General features: G+C 50.1%; 1 protein-coding gene and 1 long non-coding RNA gene across 2 annotated transcripts in view; one reads left to right on the forward strand and one right to left on the reverse strand.

Moving 5' to 3' along the window:
• Positions 1 to 410: 410 nt before the first annotated feature.
• Positions 411 to 5,803, reverse strand: LOC141567217 (uncharacterized). Its single transcript, XR_012489683.1, has 3 exons — positions 5,706 to 5,803; positions 4,340 to 4,562; positions 411 to 2,537 (listed from the first exon to the last, which is right to left on the reverse strand). It is a non-coding gene; the product is annotated as an uncharacterized LOC141567217 (long non-coding RNA).
• The window catches only part of SPSB4 (splA/ryanodine receptor domain and SOCS box containing 4), a 76,823-nt gene continuing 65,428 nt past the window's right edge, over positions 5,106 to 16,500 (forward strand). The window contains exon 1 of the mRNA XM_019747450.2: positions 5,106 to 5,957. The gene's annotated coding sequence lies outside the window, so the exon portion shown is untranslated. The remainder of the gene's footprint in view (positions 5,958 to 16,500) is intronic.

A 16,500-nucleotide genomic window follows, 5' to 3' on the forward strand; every position in this document is an offset into this window, starting at 1 on the left:
GGGACCTGTTCGAGAATGCCCACAGCAGCACTGTCCACAATAGCCCCAAACTAAAGTCAATCCAAATGCCCCTTGAGAGGAGCATGGAAAAATAAATTGCCGACAGACTCTCTCCTTGGACCAAATTTTAATCGGGCTCCTGTTTGACCAGGGCTAACTTGGTGGGACTTCCCTCTGTCCTTGTAGAATCCAGTTTGAGCAAGACTCCTAAGTCAGCTTGGTGAAAAGCTGCCACCCTTTGGCACCTGACCACCCCCGATAGCTGATCAAATTCCTTAGCCCTTACCAGGGCCTGCCTGTGAGAACTCTGTGAAGTTAGTTTAGCCAGAACCCCCCTTACCCCTGATGTTTGCTCTTAGCAATATTCTATCCACTGCCCCCACCCCTGCTCCTCAGCTATGAATCCCCACTTGTCTTTGTTGTGTTCAGCGTGCAGCCTGCTCTCTCTCCCCTGCTATGAATCCCCACTGTAGTAGACTCCCCTGAATAGACTCTTCCTTACCATCTCTAGCAAGTGTCATAAATAATTTTGTTTAACCTTGTGTTTGTTCATCGAATAGCTCTTATAAGTCAGGACAAATAAATGGGCTACAGTTACATGTATCAACATGGATGAATCTTGTTAGTTCCAAAAAGCAAGTCCTAGGAGATAACATGCTATATAGTACCTTTTAAGAAAGTTCAAAACATAAGTAAAACTAAATAAAATAATGTTTAGGCATATATACCTACGTGTGTGTGTGTGTGTGTGTGTGTGTATACATACATACATATATATATATGACTAGCTGTTTTCAAGTGTGTACACACACACACACACACACATTTTTAAAAAAACAATCCAAGGAAATGATAAACCTTAACAATCAGGATAGTAGTTTTATCTGAAGGGGAGTAAAAAAGATGTGCTAGGGAAGGAGCACAGGGAAATATAGTGCCTTGGGTTGGATGACGGGTTCACGGGTATTTATTATATTATGAATAAATATATAAATAAATAAGGGCCATGCATGGGCTAATGGTGACAGTGTGTCATGAACTAAGGACTGTGATCAATCCAATTCTCAGCGTTCAGTGCATTATATGAAAGAAAGAGAGAGAGAGAGAGGGAGGGAGGGAGGGAGGGAGGAAGGAAGGAAGGAAGGAAGGAAGGAAGGAAGGGAGGAAGGAAGGAAGGGAGGAAGAAAGAGAGAGAAAGTGAGAGAGAAAGAAAAAGGAAGAACCGGAGGAAGGCCAGTGGCGCCAGACTTTCTTCCTAACCTTTGTCTTCCCTTCCTTCTGTCTGCCTTCAATCATTTACTGCATAAGCATTTATTAGATGTCTACTATGTACTTAGCCCTAGGCTGGGTGCTGTGCCAGGAGCACTGGGGTGAATCAGACACAGTCCTGCCCTAACAGAGTCGCTGTCTGCTGTGGAGGTCTGACAATTCCCAAAGGCTTTGCAAAGTGCCATGACAGAGGTAAAGCAACAAGTGCTGTAGAGCTCAGAGAAGGGGTCCCTAACCCACCCAGGGCTACTTGGGAAGACTGTGGCACTTTGTACTTTGAGCAACTAGTGAGATGAAAATGTAGGTGGGAGTGCAAAGGCTATAAAGATGAAAAAGATAGCTCTGCCCGAGAAATGCTTACATCTCGGGGGCAAAAGGGCGGCAGGAAGAGAGGCAATAGCAACAGTGGGATTGGGCCCCTGAGAGAGGGAAGCACGCATGTCTGAGGGCACACACAGGAGGGTACCAAACTGAGCAGAGGGTGTCAGGAAGGCTTCTTGGGGCAGACCACATCCATACAGGCAGAAAGCTGAAGGGTGAATCAGTTACCTGGGGAGTTTGTACCAGGGACAAAGGTCAGTGTGTGCAAAGGCCTATGTGTCGGGGAGAAAGAGCTCGGCTCCCTGGAGTCACTTAGAGCGTCTCAGGGTGGCCCGACCCAGAGCACAGATGTGGGGAGTGATGCTAGCGCCCAGGTGCCAGATTTAACTGAGAAGTGGGAAAACCATCCAGTGGGCCAAGGGGTAGCTCTGAAGGGAGTGGCAGGGGAGATTTTTACTTTGTGAAGACAGCTCTGGCAGAAGAGCAGAGGTGAGGGGGTGGCTGCAACTGCTGGGGAAAGAGACGGTGGTGCCTGAGCTGTAGAGAGGAGCAAGATCAGAGAGATGAGGGCCTTCTGTGCAACACCACACTGTAGGCTGGGCTCAAATGCAACGAGGGCGGGAGGGACGGACGTGCCGACCTCACACACCACCATTCTCCTCCGTGGCACGCAAAACCTTGGAGCAAGCGGCAAGCTCCAGAATTTCTCAGAACTGGGGATTTTTCTCGATTTCTGTTAAACATTGTAGATACTTTTGGAAGACAGAGAAGGAGACCAATATCTAAAACCTGGTAAGTGGATTCCAAACCTAATGTTGTTGGGAGAAAGGGCAAGCAGCAGTGGGGTTCTCAGCTTTGCCTTGTAAATTGCAGCTCTGTCCTCCTGACTGCGTGGCCCAGTAATGGATCTTCTGCTCCAGGCAGGACTTTGCCTCAGCTCACGAATTCTGCCGAGAAGCAGAAGAAAAACATTCATTGAGTACCTACTATATAACACACTATAGCAGATAACCATACTCAGGAAATTCTTGTCCCCATGTCACAGTGAGAAAGCTAAGACCCAAAGAGACTGAAATGAAATTTAAGCCCAGGGCTGCCTGGCTATGCTTATGAAATATGTGCTTTCCTTTGAGTGAGACTGGCTAGTTCTTTGAGAGTTTAATTTTTGAATCATCCTTGGGCAGTTAAGAACATCTTGTATTAATTATCTATTGCTGCACCACAAATTACCCCCAAATTTAGCAGCTTTGGATGACAAACATCTATTCTCTTAGAGTTTCTGTGGGTCAGGAATCTGAGCACAGTCCAGTTGAGTAGCTCTGATTCAAGGTCTCACGAAATTGCAGTCCAGGTTTCAGACAGGTCTGCAGTCTCATATGAAGGATCATTGGGGGTGGGGGGGAATCCACTTCCAAGTTTACTCACATGGTCGTGGGGGCTGCCTCAGGACCTGGCAGCTGGCTTCTCCCAGAGAGGTGATCCAGGGAGGGAGGGAGGGAGGGAGGGACGGAGGGAGGGAGGGAGGATATGAATATGCTCAAAACAGAAGCCAGTTTTTAAATAACCTAATCTTAGAAGGGACATCCCATCACTTCTACTGCACTCTATTGGTGAGAAGCAATTCAGTAAGGCCAGCCCTTATTGATACCTAAGGGATGGGTTACAGGAGGGTGTGAAACCAAGGGGCAGGGATCCCAGGGAGCAATCTTAGAGGCTGTTCGCCTCCATCTGAAGTGTTCCTGGCTTTCCCCCAAATGGCAGGTTGTTTCCCCTAATATCCATGGGCTGAAGATTTGGGGGCTTCCAGGGACACTAGAGGTGCTGTCCTGGCCACTCCTTTGTGCCTGAGGCATAGTCTCATTGGGAGCGGCCAGAGTGGTGAACCTATCTGTAGCCCCCAAAGGAGGGAGGAGGTAGTTTCTCAAACTGCAGCCATTGTTTTCTCCCCATCTTGTAGTTGAGGCTGTTGCCATGTTTCCCAGTAAGGAGGGGAGGCAATGGGCGTCTTATCACACACCCTTGTCAGCAGATTGGGTTGAGTCCAGGAGAAACTAGTATTAACTTGAAAGCCACCTTTAAACTCCCTTTTGCTTCTGATCTTCTTTCCTCAAATTTTCTTTTTTTGTTCCCAAGCCTGTCCATTGCCCTCACAGTAGCTTGCTGAATCGGCACTCAAGAGCTTCTTAATAGGGGTGAGGAAGGGCTACTGTGGAGATCCCTGGAAATATAGTAAGTGTGAAGAGAGGTCAGAACTACTACTCAGGTCCGTCCAACTGCATTTACTCAGCATCTGTCCTGTGTTGCGTACAGGGGATCTGGAGACGTATAAAATACAGATATGTGCTTGCCCTCTGGGAAGGAGGGTTCACAATATTAGGAGAAAGACAGGTATACAAATGCAATGACAAAATAATGGAATAAATGCGATAAATACTTGATCAATATGCCCTTTTGCCACCCCACCCGTGACTGCTCTGGTTCAGGAAGCATCTTTCGGTTGACTATTTCAGTAGCTTCCAAACTGGTTTCCTTCATCTGTTCACTCTGTTGCTGAGAGATCTTTCTAGAATGCAAATCTGACAATGTCACTACCTTGGTTAAAGGCTTCCCCAACTAATACATAGGAAAAGCCAAAGTCTTGGGATTGTCACCAAGACCCTAGCTACTGTCTACCCCTCCAGCTTTATCTCACTACCTTCTGCTCACATTCCAGTCATACCACAGGCTTTATGTTGTGGTAGGTACAGACCTGGCCCACTGCCTCCAGCAGCTAATTCGTGTAGCCACCTCCACGAGGAAGCATTCCCAGATTGCCCTTCCCAGTCTGGGAAAGGAGCCCTACAGCCTCCATTAAAGTATTGCCTTCGCAGGGTTGGATTGTCTTTACTTGTCAGTGTCCCAGATGAAATGGGAGCTCTGCAGCTGGGCTTTTCGGTGCTCGGCACAGAGAGGGCTGGGGTCAGACGAAACGGCTGTGGAATAGAAGTGAAGTCAACTATGGGAGCACAGAAGAAGGCCCTCCCAGACCAGGAACTTTAAATTTCTCCAAGGGAGCACAGACGCTGGAAGCACCCCCTGGGCCTCAGTTCTGGCCACGCCCTCTTCCTTATCTCTCCACTCAAGCTCGCAAAGCTGCGGCCCACCAAGCAGCCCACCTTCGGCGCTGGTAACCGGCTGAGCAGCGAGACTCATTTCCCTGCTACTCGGGTGGGCCGGGAAGGCTCGGTGCAGCAAGTGCAGTATGCAATTGGACTTTAAGTGATGAGTTGGAGTTTGATCTTAAAAAATAAAGTGTGGACAAGTATCTGAGGAAGAGGATATTAAACAATCCTCCTTCCCCAGCTGCTGTTTCCCACGTGCGTTGGGTAAAGTCATCAAAGCTGCGGATTGACTCTGGGTATCTCCTCCCCCACAGGGGCACCCACCCTTGTTTTCCCGGCGCGATTGAATGAACGGAGGCGGACCCACGCGCATGAATGAGTGCCTGAGTGAGGGAGTGCGCCGGCGAGCGGGTGAATGGCGACCGCGCTGCAGACTCCTCACGGGGGAGCGGGCGCGGGCTCCACTTCCCTCTCCCGCCAGCTGGTGGCCTCGGGAAGGTGGCGGCGCCGGCAGCGGCCCGAGCTGGGACGGGCCGGGACGCGGGATGGTGGGGGAAGGGGCGTTCCCCGCGGCCGCGCCTTCCGCGGCTATTGGATTAGTGGCCTTCAGGGATGAGCTCAGCCGGATCGGCTTTCAGCTGCAGCCTCCGGGCCGGCCGGGAAGGCGGGGAGCGGGCGGCGGTGGAGAAGGAGGGGGAGGCGGCGGCGGCTGCAGCATCCAGAGCTAGCCGCGGCGGGCGGCGCGCCCCGCGCACAAAGGCGCCCAGCCCCTGGGGAGGGCGATGAACGCACCGCAGCCCCGGCCCGGGCCCTAGCTCCAGCCACTGCTGCTTGCGCCCAGGAAGCGGAGGAAGACTCTGGGCACTCCAAGGGCCGGCGGCCGAGGCGCGGCCCGTGAGCCTTGAGCTCGGCACTCGCAGCCCTTTGGGTCCCGCGCAGAGCTTCGGCGCGGCTAGAAAGGTGGCTTCCGCGCGCCCCCGGGATCCGCGCAGGAATGCGCTTCCTCACTCTCACCTGACCTTTGGCACCCGAGCGCCAACTTCCCCAAGAACGCTCCAACTCCAGGCCACCCTGCGGGGTAGAGGGGGCGCTGCTGCGGGGCACCAGCCGTGAGGACGCTCCCCTAAACCCGGGGAGCGAGCCTGCATCTTCAGGGTCGCTGGTGCGCCCCTGAGTGGGCGGCGGCTGCAGACGCCTCTCCCGAGAGCTCAGGACCTGCCAGCTCTGGCGATTCCTCACGGGCAGGCGCTTGCCCTCTCTTTTATGGTGAGTATTCTTCAGCTTCTGATAAGGGGCGCCCCGGGGGCGCGCGGGAGCGGGAAGCTGAGATCTGGCCGTGCGGACCGCGTGCCGGCCGGCACTCGCCAGAGCGGGCGCTCCTGGCGCGGGTCCTGTCCGGATCCCCCGGAATTCCTCTGTGCGGTCTCTAGCAGTCGGAGCTGGTTGGTTTGCGCGCAGCCGTGGGGCGCAGCCTGGAGCCGCAGGTTCGAAGCCCGCTGCTTCTCTGCGTAATGGAAACAGTACAAAAAACCTGCCCCCCCCCCGCCCCGTCACCCTCCTTGGATTTGGGTCCAAGATCCGTTACTCACAGGCTAGGTGACCTTGGGCAAGTCACCAAACCTCGGTTTCCTTACCCGTAGGATGGGGATGGTAATGGTACCCGTTTTTAGGGGTACTGGTAAGATCTATGGGGTGGTGCTTGTAACGTACATGGATCTGTGCCTGCTATATAGGAAGCACTCAGTCAAATGTTAGCTAACATTATTATCAGCTGTGTGAGCTCAAGCGTGCCATCAACTTTCCCGAGCTGCAGTAGCTCCCTGGTCTATGTAATAAGGACCGTAAGTTCTTGGCGGGGGGAGGCGGGTGTTCGTCGGTTATGAGGGGATTTGGAGTTGTGGACGTCAAGCGCCGGGCACGCTGTAGGCGCTGGTGAAGTGGTGGCTGTTGTTATCGTTTATTCTTGACGCTGGATAGTGTGGCTGGTCGCTGGGCCCGAGCGCTGCTCGGGGGCGGGGGCAGTTCCTGGCCTTGCTTGGAGACAAACTTGGAGGTGCTAGGGAAGGGAGGGGTCGTGGGCTCCGCGAGTCACTGACAGGGCGTTGGGGGTTGGGGTCTGAGAAGGAGGGAGGAGGCCAGAGCCTGGAGCGCGGCAAATGTGTACGTCCGGGTAGTGCAGGACGCGCCACGGGCTCCGAGCCAGAAGGGAACGCCAAGCCCAGAAGCTCTCCCTGGCTAGAGAAGCCGAGGGGAGAGGGGGCCGAGTGGCTGCCCCTGCCTCCCGGATGGCCCAGCGTGGGCTATCGAAGACTGGAAGGGAGAGGAGGGCACTTCTGAACCGCTGTCACCAGGAGGTGGAGGGCTCTCGGCTCTAAAATCAGGCTTGAGTTCAAATTCCGCCTCCACCATTCGCCCGCGGTGTGACCTTGGACAAGTACTCTGATCTCTCCCAGCTCAGTTTCCTCCTCCTGGGGGAGGTTGGGGTTGAAAGTTGGAGTTCTCTCCTCTCTAGGAATCTGAGCCCCCATCCTCCCACCCACGTTCTGCCACCCCCCCAAGTCCGTACCCCCCCCCCCAATCTGATGAGCTTAAATCAGGAAGATGTTATGCCTGAGTCTCAGGTAACTGCTGTTAAAAGGAAAATTCAGGATCTGCCCACCCTCTTCCCTTCAGTCACTGCATCCTGAACCTAAGGAAGAAGAGATCAGTCAGTGCACTCTAATTTCCCACCTTGGGCTTCTACCCTCCAACCAAATCCTGCAGCTTCTGTTAGTGGGGCTAAGAGAGAATCCCTCCTCATCCCCAAAACCCTTCATTTATTTTAAGTGCTGCTGATTAATGGAGTTTGTAGAAAGACAATGTGTCAGTAGCATGATGTAAAAATGCTTCACTCAATGGCATTGTCCTCTGAGACACATACCCTCTGATTAATTCCATTTTTTTAACTTCCTTTAAAAAAAGTAATAAAAGTCATTTAAGCTAGCTTTAGCAAACAACAAACAAAATTCAACTTGCCAGCCATTCCACTCAAATATCTCTCCAGTTTGTATTTCTATTTTATTTCAAAGACTGATAAATTCAATTATATAAAAATAAGTTCTACAGGGAAATGAAATCACCATAAACAGTCAAAAGACAAACTGGGGAGAGAACTGCCACTCCTATCACAAAAGGCTCATCTCTTTAAGATGTAAAAGGTTCCTCAAGTCAGCAAGCAAAAACCCCAAAACAAAGACATAAACAGTTACACACAACATGAAATGGAAATAACACTTAAGCATATGACAAGATGCTCTGCCTCACTCAATAAGAAAAATGCGAGCTAAAACTATAATAAGATACAATTTTTCACGTATCATATTAGCAAATAGTATCAACCATTTATGAGAAACATCCTTTAAAAATATAAATAGATCAATAGGGCCCTATCTTAGAACCTTCTCCAGGGTGCCGTGGAGTAAAATCTAGATGCCCCCAGAGCCATCCAGGTCTGATTACCGCCCCTTCCACCTCTTTCTTACCATTTTCCTCTCCCATTACTCCCTGGCTTTTTTGGTTTTGCTCCAATACTCCAAGGAGTTTTTCATTTCCTGTTCCCCCTGCCTAGACTACTTTCCCCCTGGCTTTTAAGACTGGCTCCTTTTCCTCATTTAGGCAGGCTTGCCCTTGGGGAAGCTTCACTTCTATCCTAGGAAGTGGCCAAGGCCTGGGCCACTGCAGATTCTCACCCATTGGGAAAACCCAGTATAACTCACCATACAGAACAGGACCTACTTAACTTTCCCTGAATTGGGTGGCCTGTGGTCACATAGCCAGGCTCTTCAAAGGTCCCTTCTGTATTGGTACAGGAATAAATGAAGGGTCTTGGACAGCACCCCACCCCCCAGCTACAACAGACTACTCCATGTGGAAAATCTGGGGGTGTGGGGGGGGTGAGAGCTGGAGCAAATTTACCAGAAGTCTCTGCCTCATAAGCACTTCTTAAAAACTGAGTACATAAATGTGTACACTTAACTTATGTGAACATAATCATACATACTTGGTCAAAAAGATCAACAGTATAAAATAAATAAAACAGCAACATATGTTTAATAAAACATGGTCCCTAAATAAGTCCACTGGTTTATCTGCTGCTGCTCATCTTAAGAAACAGGGATCTGTTCTGAGGCTGTAGGAAAACCATTGTCTGCGCCGAACCCTCTGGGAAGAAGATGGCGAACCCACCTCACATATCATGAATCTTACGGACCTTCAGAAGGACATTCCAGGGCAGGGTTAATTGCATGTGATTTTCGCTTCACATACTGAATTTAGAACTTAATCCCCATTTAAAATGTGCATTTTAATTATGAAAAGAAGTCTCTTGTTAAAAATGCAAACCATACAAGAGTTTTAGAGTACGTATTTGTTCTTCAATCCAACAAGTGCTTTCTAATGCAGCCAGAGGTAGCAGATGCTGGCTGGGTGCTGGTAGGAGGTAAAGCCTAAGTGGGGCTATGGTCTCACCAGCAAGAAATGCAACAGGTGGTGTGGAAGATAGCCACCACCGGAATCAACAATAAGAATGAGGGCATCGACAACAAGAAAGGGGAGGATACAGGAGGAAGGAGGGCAGCCACAGAGTCTGCCCGGCCTTGTTGGGGGTCGGGTAGGGATGAATGAGTGTCAGCCAGACAAGGGAAGGTGGGAAGTCTCCCAAGACACCGAGGTATGTGGTGCCAGGGGGAGTCTGATGGCACTGGTTTGTAGTGGGCCATGCTGGGAGACTGGGCGTGGGAGAAATAAGCCACAGCAGGTCTTGAAGATGCTTGTGTGCTAAGGGGTGCAACTTCTCCCTGGAGAAGCCACCTGGAGAGTTGAAAGAGAAGATGGGTAGGCAGTTTGGTCAGATTTACCCCTTGGCAGCATGGAAGGTAGGTTGGGGGACACAGACTAGAGTCAGGGAGCCCCCTTAGGAGACCGTTTCAGTAATCCAGGCAAGGGAAGTCGAAGACATTGAATGAGGGAGACTGAGAGATGAGAAGTGGGGTGTGCAGAGAGGAACCCGGTATGCCAGAGAGGGAAGAGGCTGAGTTCTGCCCTGGGTGTATGAATTCTGAGGTGCCAGTGGGTCCCTCAATGTCTGACATCTGGAGAAGGTGGGTATGCCCACAGGGAGAGGCTTAGGGCGGAAAGAGGCCAGCTGGCTTACAAGGTCATTTGAAGGAGCCCTAGTGTGGGATGGCCAGAGGCTTCCAGGTAGATGGGTCTGGTGCTAAGGAGAGAATGCAGAGCTGGAGACTCAGTTTGGGGGAACCTGCAAAGGCTGGAAATGTCAGTCATAAGAGGAGAGAGAGAGAGAGAGACAGAGAGAGACAGAGAGAGACAGAGACAGGAGCCGAAGGAGAAGATGTGACCTAAGGGACACAAGACTTATGCGGTGGCAAGGTTGACCCTGGAGCCAGGAGGTGGCAGGAAGCTGCTGTGAGCCCTATACCTTCATTCGCTAATAGGAGCAGAGGGAGAGGCCCAGAGCTGCTCCAAAGTTACCCACTTGGCTTTTAATTCTGTGAAATGTCATTTGTGGTGAACCTGGAGTTCTGCCTTCTTCAGAAAAAATAGTGAGGCCTAATGCAATTAGTTGGGCGACAGAGACGTCTCACCTGTCAGCCACATACTATGAGATATGCAAGTCAGATTTCTGGGGCCGAGTAGCTCCCTTCCACCTGGCACTGCCTCTCTCCTTTCTCTCTGGGTCTCCCTGTCTCCGTGCTTCCTCACCATCCTCTCTTCCTTTCTAGTCTCCTTCCACCATCTCCAATATGACCTCAGAAACCCCTCAGGCTTAACAGAGGGACCTTCAGAGAAATCCCAGCAGGTTCCCTCTATGATATCCCAGATCAAGTCTGAGGCATGAATAGGTTCGCTTTCCTTGTAGGCAGACTGATTTTTTAGACAACCAGTTATATACCAACTGGGCAGAGTTCAGCTTGGGAGAGAAATGAGGGCCTGGATTTGAAGATTGTTGTGTTTTCGTCATAGGAGTCTTCCCAAGAGGGTCCCATTATGCAGCACCCGCCCCTACCCCTCTCCTCCAGCTCTGCTCCAGCCTGAGTCATGCTGGGACTCACAGAGGCCAGCTGTCTTGCAGAACAACCCACATGTGCCTGGGGCAGCCCTCTGGGGCAGCTGCAACATTGACCAGGCCTGCCAGGAAGGTGTGTCTCTTTCAAACGACCTTGCAGAGCATGCTGGCCTGGTCACTGGCCAGCAAACCTCCTTCACCCCATCCCTTGCTTGCTCTTTTTGCTGGCTGACAGCCTGAGCTTCCGCCGTGGGGGCTTCTGGCTCAGTCATGCATGGGAGGATTCCCATGGAAACCCCGCAAGAAGGAGAGGCTCAGGGAAGCCTCATTGATTCCCGCTCCAGGAAGACAGCCTGGAGACGGTTCCACCTGGAAGTGGACAGATGGCTCTCTTTGTGAGCTCTTGGGAAGGCAGGGCTTTCCCAGCCCGTTGTAGCATGAGCTCCATGCATGTGTATAACGGGAAAAGCTAATGGACGGACGCCTATGAATAAAACCTGGGGGAGGGGCGTTCTTTAGCTCATTCATCATTGGCAGGTTCATTCTCAATGAGCATCTTTTAATACAACAGCCTCTCTACTTAATATTTGTACCAAGAAAATCTTAAAAATTTGCCAGTCGAACCAGGTCCACGTAGGTATCATTGTTTCTGTACAAATTGTACAGAGATGAAACCTGACACATGCGGACCGTGCTCCCAGTGCCCGCCTCAGTGAGGTGATTTCTAAGGCAGCAGGTTGCTGTTATTTGTTTGCTCATCATACGTAGATGTTCACCCATCACTTTCTCTGAACCAGAACCGTGCAGAGTCCTGGGGACTCTAGTGAGGAGACTCAGCCGTGCTCTTTTTGTTCCCCGTCTGGGGGGAGGGAGACAGCTAAGAAGATGTCACGGCCCCTTGTGATAAGTCTGTGGTGGAGACGGGTACAGGACCTCTGGAAGCAGGGGAAGGGAGTGGAGAGCCCCCAGAGGCATAGATACCTGAGGCGAATGACTTACCCGGATGTGTTCATGGCGAGGCTGTGCAGGGAGAGGGAAGGGACCATGGCAGCAGCATGTCAGGACATGGATGTGGGGCCTACGTGTGCCTGTAGGGAGATTCAGGCAGGTTGGTGAAGAGGCAGTGAAGGCACCTTGTTCATGGAGGAAGATGGGCCAGGGAAGAATGGGGGAGCATTTTGGGAGGGTTAGGGTTTGGAGTCTGCACCTGATCCTGAAAGCCATGGAGAGACTGTGAAGGATCTTAATCAGAGAGCGTGATCAGACCAGATGTGTGTTGTACAAGTGCTGTAGTATGTAGTTGAAAGCAGCGTACGGTCTACTAAAGGAATTCAAGTGGTATCCAACTGCACTGCCTTTTACAGTCCTTGTGATTATTCAGACCTGCCACTGGGTCTGACCCCTTCGTGTGAGCTCTCCCTAAGGGGAAGTGATTGGGTCTTAGACTTTCCTGTAGCCTCAGATCCCAGGGAGCTGTCATTACTGCTGCTTAAATGAAAGAATGAAATCCACATCCACCCACTATCCGGGCAAGTCTGAAGCCAAAGGCCACGCTGAGCAGAGGGCATTTCACCCCATCATTACCAATTCCTGCGGCCGTCAGGTCATGGGGCAAACCCTGTCCTGGGTAAGTCCAGCCAGCCAGACCTCTGAGAATGGGATTTTGGGTCCTGGAGACTCACATTTTGCAAACCGCTGAGGTTCCTTAAGCAGTGTGACACCAACCCGTCACGTCTCCTCATTTCCCTGTCGACTGTGATACCTGCCCGGGTCCTAGGAAGGGCAGGTGGCAATTTGAGGTTTTGTTTTCTTGCTCTGCCATCATTGAAGTCCTGGGGCGATCCTTCCAGATAATGTCATTAAGCATCCCCATCCAAGCATGGCCTGAGACACTGAGTTTGGTTTGGGGGGGGACCCACACTTAGGCATTGCTCAGTATGCCTTCTGCTTGCTGGGCTGAGATCTGATATTATTACCGGTACTATCAGGAAGTTAGACTCTCTTGTCTCTCTGGTGTCACTGGCCCAGTGCCACAGGCTGTGGTGGAGACAAAGAGAGAAATGTGACAAGCGCCCGCTGCCTCTGGCTGGAGAGAGATGACAGGGATTGAGCCTGACCTGGCCACCACTGTGTCCCTAGCGCTTAGCAGCACAGAGCCTGGCACATGGAAGGCATCTACTAATATTTGTCGAACACGTAAATGAGGACGAGAAGCAGGAAGGGTGCACAGCGGTGTCTAACCAAGGGGCAGACTGGATGCAGACAAGTGTCAGCCACTCGGAGGTGGTGACCATGTTATGGCAGAACTAGGTCCCGTGTTGCCACTTCCTGATTCCAGCCCTGGCCCTATTCCTGCCATGTCCCTTACAGAAAGCTGAAAATGAAATCTTCCTGAAGCCAGCGTCTCCTCTCCACACCATGACGTGTACTCTGCCCTATCCTCAAAGCGCTGCGCCTGTGTCTGTGCATGGGGCACGCAAGGAAGCCCCGGTGAAAACTTCCTGTCATCAGAGGAATGACTCTCACGGGTGAAACGAGCAGCTGAGCAGAACCAGAAAGTCCTGGCTGACTCGGATGGACAGCGGTGTGGGGCAGGCACCTAGAGGCTTGGTGGGACCGGGCAGCCGTCCTGGAGGAGGTGGAGCTCTCGGGCAGGATTGGGGAGGTGAGAGAGGACAGCTGGGGGCCCCACCCAGCTGGACAAAGACATGAAGTTTGACCTGTGACGCTGGTTTAGGTGTTGGGACTCTGCATTTTTAACTTCCTGTCTGCCAGCTCTGGCCTTGGCCCTGCCTTCAGCTGGTCATTCTGTTTCTCGGTTCTGATCTTGGCTGTTGCCCTGGACAAGGTCCATGGGACCCAAACCAAGTTACTTAGCCCCGTTTCTATTAATTTGGTAGTTGAGTCACCAGTCGCAGGAGACTGTAGGAGCTGGAGCTCCTCCAGGGCGAGTAGTACAGAGGCAGTGAGTCCCAGCTGGGTGCAGGGCACGGAAGGGCAGACTGGAGCCCTCCCTATAGGCCCGGGTCTGGGCTAGAAGCGGGAGACCCACTGAATGAGACTCTTCACTCTGCTGTTGAGCATTTACATTGATCTCCATCCTTTGCTGCTATGAGCCACGGTGCCCTTCGCTTCTATAGCTGAATCCTCGTGCACACCCATGGTTGCTTCGTTAGGATGCAGGTGGAGAAATGGCAATGTTGAAGGACATACACAGTGTAAAGGAGCACCTAACATTCCCCGGGTGCCTCCTGGGTGCCCTGCCATTCCAGACTTTACAGATGTCTACTCCGATCCTCGCCAAGGCAGGCAAGTTTAGCTCATAGTTAGCAGCACTTTTCAGATGAGTCTCAGAGAGGTTAAGTCCTTGCCCAGGGCCCAATGGATCGGCAGGAATTCAAACCCTATCCTTTCCTTATATAGCACTGTCACCAGTTGTCCTCAGTGGATGGCCGTTAGTGGACATGAGCACTGCACTCTTGGCCCCATCTCGTGGGGAAGCAGCAAAGGGGCTGTCTGTTCTATGTCCACCTTGCCCGGCCCCACTGTTTGCAGTCCTCTGGATCCCCGCCAGCCACTGAGAGGGGAGAAGCCTTGCGGCCTCAAGACTACAGCCAAGAGGGCGAGTACCTTACCCTCAGTGACCCAGCATGGGTCTCCTCCAGGGCTGCTGCTTGGCTGTTGCTTTCAAACACCTTCACGGTGTCTCTTCCACAACAATGACAACAACAAAGTCGGCATGGTTGTGGACATGTCCCTTAGAAATGTCCTGAGTGGGCCATACAGAGCTGATTACACTCAGTGCCATGAAAAGGCTCTGTTCCAAACAGGGTAGAGGAAGCTGGGAGAGCATAGGCTTGTCCTCCTGTGGCCCTGGGGCCCCTCCAGCCCTGCCACTTACTGGGAACTTCTCCCTGGGAACCTGTTTCCTCTTTTGAGTAAAGGGGCACATGCCTCATAGTTCCTGTGAAGCAGTTGTCATGCCACCTGGCACAGAGTGAGTGCAAATATTTAAGGTTGGTTATGGAGAAAGCAGAGGGGAGTGGACGCAGTGGGGACTTTGGGTTCAGGCTACTCAGGGTGGAACCAGCCCTGCCATCGTTTAAATATGTGACTTTGGCAGGGCTGAGTCCTCTTGGAGCCTCGTTTGTCTAGTTTCCTGGTCTGTTAGAATGGGAGCATAAGGTGACTTGAAGTGAATTAAAAATGTGGCAGATTCCAACACTCTTGGCCTCCAAGTCAGATACCCTTGGACAGACTGTACAAGCTTCCAGAGAGGGCCCTAGGTGAGGGTGTCGGTTCTAACGATTAAATCTACACTATGTGCCCTGTATCTCTCACATGTTGTCTTGCATTTCTCATAACCTGGTTGAGGCTCAAGGGCTGGGTGAGACCCTTTGGGTTAAATGCTTCACCCCCTTCCTCCCTTCATTCCCTCCTCCCCTCCCTCTCCTTCCACCTTAATGGAAGCATACTATACATAGTACCTTGGTGTTTGACCTCATCTATCTGTTACATCTTCTATATTAGTACATTCTTTTCTCCAGCTGCATAGCATTCCATTATATGGATTTACCATCATTTATAGTCTTCTTGACAGTCTTCAATGCAATAAAAGCAGAACTTCTAACAAAAAAAAATTTTATTCTGTCTTTAGTTTTGGTGTCTCCCAATATTTTTCTATTACTAACAAAGCTGCATATCTATATATGTAATATATATAATTACATATACATGCTTTACATATTATATAATACACACATAATACATATTACAGGTATACATATATACACATATATATGTCGTTTTGCACATTTGAGAGCCTATCTGAATAACTGCCGGAAGTGGACTTGCTAGGTCAAAGGGTATATGCTGAGGTTACACCATTTTACCGTCAGTTCTGCAGTGTATGAGCCTGTCTGCTTTGCCAAGAAGGTGTTACCCAACTTTCTGATCTTCACTAATCTGATACACCACAATGGCAATTCGAACTTGTTTCTCTTTTAGTATGTATTAGGTTGGTGCAAAAGTAATTGCGGTTTAAAACGCTAAAAATAATTGCAAAAACCACAATTACTTTTGCACCAACCTAATGTTTGGTAGATAGAACATCTTTTCAAAGGAGCTGTTTGTTTTTCATTTTGTGTGAACTGTTGTATCCTGTCACATTTTACATTTGGGTTTGTCTCTTCTTACTCATTGGTAGGAGTTTGTCATATTTATTTATGATGTGTGTCGCGCATAGCTCCTCATATTAAAACAACTGTTATAACAGGTCTAACTTTTTTTGTGTTTTTTGCTATGCCATTTGGTTATTTCCCGTTTTTATTTCTTATTTTACATATTTGTATCTTCTGCCCTTCTCTTTTAAATGATTAGATTAAATTATTTTTATGGCTTATTTTTTATTTAGTCATTGAAGCCATGCATTTAAAGTGTATATAGTAATATGTGAAAATGTTAACTATTAAATTTTAGGTGAGATAACCTGAATAAAGGCCCATGATGCCAATTTTTAAAAAGAAAATTCACTAATACTTTATAGACAAAAAAAAAAAAAATACATCCAAATGTTAACAATGCTTATATCTGGTTAATGAGATAGAAGGTGATATTTAGTTTTTGTACATTTTTTCTACGTTCTAAAATTTAGAAATTGACTTAATGTTTTTTAATTAATAGACTTTATTTTTTAGAATCATTTTAGATTTATGGAAAAACTAAGCAGATAATACAGAGTTCCAT

Source organism: Rhinolophus sinicus, linkage group LG10, assembly GCF_036562045.2.
Source record: "Rhinolophus sinicus isolate RSC01 linkage group LG10, ASM3656204v1, whole genome shotgun sequence".
In the NCBI taxonomy this organism is placed as follows: Eukaryota; Metazoa; Chordata; class Mammalia; order Chiroptera; family Rhinolophidae; genus Rhinolophus; species Rhinolophus sinicus.